The 3,546-nt window shown below is 37.1% G+C and overlaps 1 pseudogene; it reads left to right on the plus strand.

Moving 5' to 3' along the window:
- The first annotated feature begins 479 nt into the window (after positions 1–479).
- Positions 480–2,105, plus strand: LOC149214564 (cytochrome P450 71AU50 pseudogene; annotated as a pseudogene).
- Positions 2,106–3,546: the final 1,441 nt, after the last annotated feature.

Here is a 3,546-nt window from a genome sequence, read left to right on the forward strand (position 1 = left end):
GCGGATAGCAGCCAGAGATGGCTGGCCTCACTGTTGGTTTGACACCTGAGTTGATAGGTTTTACCACCTTCGAAAAAAAAAAAAAAACCTTCTCAAAACTCAAGTTGGAATCCGGTGCTCATGGGTGACGTCGTTCAGTTAAATCATCAAAAAAATTGAGAGTCAGCGATCATGGACGTCGTTCATTAAAAATGTGCAATATTGAGAAAAATGCCAAAAACCGGTTCTAGGTTTCGAAAAAAACTGAGTAACTCAATATTGAGAAAAATGCCAAATAACTCAAAACTACGGAAAAACAATTAAAACATGCCCAAAATAACACGTGTTTATCGCCGACCCCATCCGAGGGTTAGCAAGGATTTCATTTCGTCGTGAGTTGTCGATAATGGATTTCTGATAACTAACGTTCATCACAACGCAATTATAAATATTTGCGGGACGTGAGACCAAATGCACCGTTGTCTTCTGCGCAAGTGAGAATGGCGATTGGGTTGGGATCTGAAAGACCATTTCTACCATGCCTCGAGTTTTATCTGAAACTCGTGGCAGCTCTGTTTGCATTTGCTGGGGCATGGAGTTTCTTCGTTAGGGTAAGAAACAGGAAGCTGCCCCCGGGGCCGTTCTCGCTGCCCATCATCGGAAACCTTCACATGCTGGGTGAATTTCCACACCGGGCGATGGCAGCTCTGTCTCTGAAATTTGGGCCTCTTATGACACTCCGCCTCGGCTCCCGCATCACTTTAGTTGTGTCCTCTCCTGATATCGCCCAACAGTTTCTCAAGACTCATGATCAGCTTTTCGCTAGCAGACATCCCTTTATAGCCGCCAAGTATTTGTGGTATAATACCACTGACATAGGGTTTGCACCATATGGTCCTCACTGGAGGCAAATGCGTAAGTTGTGCGTTTCACATTTGCTGAACTCCAAATGCTTTGAATACTTTCGCTTTATAAGAGAGGAGGAAGTGTTTTCTATGATTCGCAGTATTGCTGATTCAGATCATCCCGTAGACATTACCAAAGCAGTGTCGACCCTTGTTAGTGGTATAATGTGCAGGATGGCCTTCGGCAGAAAGTTTTCTGACGACGACACATTTGGTGGCAGAGGAATAATTTCAATTATCAACGAAAGTATTTTGTTAGGAAGTACTTTTAATATTGGAGATTACAAACCATTCTTGGCCTGGATGGATCTACAAGGTCTCAAGTGACGTTTGAAGAACATGCATAGCATAATAGACATCTTGCTAGAGAAAATAATAGAGGAACACGTCACGCAAAATGACCCTAACGTCAAGCAAGATCTTTTAGATGTTTTGCTTGCAGCCTCTGCAAATCAAGATATGGAGCCCCAGATTACACGAGAAAATATAAAGGCCGTTATCTATGTATGTAAAACTTGCATGTATAATATTTCAATAGGAGAATTTAGGTTAAAAATATGAGCTTGTGATACTAAATTAATGTATTGGTGATGATGGCAGGATGTCTTGGCCGCTGGCACGGATGCCACGACTACCACCATAGAGTGGGGAATGTCCGAATTGTTCAGTAATCCCCGAGTCCTGAAAAAGCTCCGGGATGAGCTGGAACGTGTGGTTGGAATGGAGCGGATGGTGCGTGAATCTGATCTTCCTGGTCTCCCTTATTTACAAGCTGTGGCCATAGAAACGCTCCGATTCCACCCACCGGCGCCACTTCCCATTCCCCACTTATCCATGGAAGCCTGCAAGGTCTTGGGCTATGAAATTCCACGAGACACCCGCGTTTACCTCAACGTTTGGGCAATCGGGAGAAACCCTAAGGCATGGGAGGATGCGCAAAGTTTCGTGCCAGAGAGATTCATGCAACGTGGCTCCATGGATGAGAGAATGCATAACTTTGGGTGGATTCCTTTTGGAGCAGGCAGGAGACGATGCCCGGGAGAGCAGTTAGGAACATCGGTTGTAGAGCTTGCATTGGGGCAGCTGGTGCACTGCTTTGACTGGACTCTTCCCGGTGGCATAACTGTCCAGGAAGTGGATATGTCTGAAACTAATAGCGGACTCACTGTCCACAGGGCACAGGAACTCTTGGCTGTTCCCAGTCCTCGAATGGTACTGTAATCGTAATTTCAATTCCACTCTGCCTGCTTTAAGTTCCAGTACAGACAGAACCCGTAAGAAACTGTCGAAATAAAAAGCTTTTTAAAAATTATCGTATAACCCTACGGCAAATCACTGTCACTGGGTGTTAGAATGCTTATGTAATTGTAATTTCAATTCCACTCTGCCTGCTTTAAGCTCCAGTATAGACCAGTACAGACAGAACCCGTAAGAAACTGTCGATTTTTTTATTTTATTTTTTTAATTATCGTATAACCCTACGGCAAATCACTGTCACTGGGTGTTAGAATTCTTAAGATTGGGTTGTAAGACGCATGAGGCACCGTACACCAAATACTTATCGAATTAGAAAACTACAAAGAACAATGAGTAACTGTTTTCCTCGTCATGAATATGGAGTTTTTATACGTACCACTAATTTCCATCGTCACTTTGGGCTTTTTTATCGGTTTCTCTCCTTTATTCCCCTCTCTTTTTTAAACGTGATATGTTATTGGTAACTTCATGCTTTATTAGTTAAGAATTTGAGATGTAGTATGTAATTAATAACTTCAAATGCAGTGGTTTTTTTTTCCTTTTTAATACGAGAAAATTAGTAATTTCAAATGCAATGTTTTTTTTTCTTTTTCTTTTTAATACGAGAAAATTATTAATTTCAAATGCGATGTTTTTTTTTTTAATACCAGAAATTTTGGTTGCCAGTAAAATAGTTTAGTTTAATAATTATTTGTCATAATAAAATAAAATTGGAACTTTGCAATTGTGATATGTTTAAAGGTGTTAACTTTTTCATTTTATATTTTATAATTATCACACTTGCCATTCACCCTATCTTGAATTATAGTGAAACTGTGAAAAACAATATTTATAATAAATGTTTTCACAATATTTATAATAAATAACTGTTATTCTTTAGTAAAGGAAAAAATAATAAATTTATGATTTTGATAAAAAAATAATAATTAATTTTAATTAAAAATATAAATATATTTAAAAATGGTTAAATATAATGTATTTTATTTTTAATTTAATAAAATAATTAAATATAAATTTTAATAATTTTAATTTAATTATTAATAAATTACTTATATATTTATATAAATTAAATGGGGTGATTCATGTGCATCAAAATACTTAAACACTCGATTTATAATACATATTATATTGTCTCAATTAAAAAATCAGTAAGTTCAATTAAATCATTATTGGTAGTAGTATTATTATGTGAGTTGAATATTATACATTTAATAAGATCAGTAAGAAGATTCTTAAACGTGGATATTTTTGACATGCAAATTGACTATGTTACAATATCATGACTTACTAATACCACATGCACAAAAATCATAAAGACATGACTATTTTTGAGATAAATTTAGAGCTTTGATTTGTGAAACTAAGAATATTTTGGAATATTTTGTGTAAGTTAAATCCTCACCAT

The sequence above is a fragment of the Pinus tabuliformis genome, chromosome 1_1 (assembly GCF_031772625.1).
Source record: "Pinus tabuliformis cultivar Carrire ecotype Pingquan chromosome 1_1, CPIR1, whole genome shotgun sequence".
NCBI lineage: Eukaryota > Viridiplantae > Streptophyta > Pinopsida > Pinales > Pinaceae > Pinus > Pinus tabuliformis.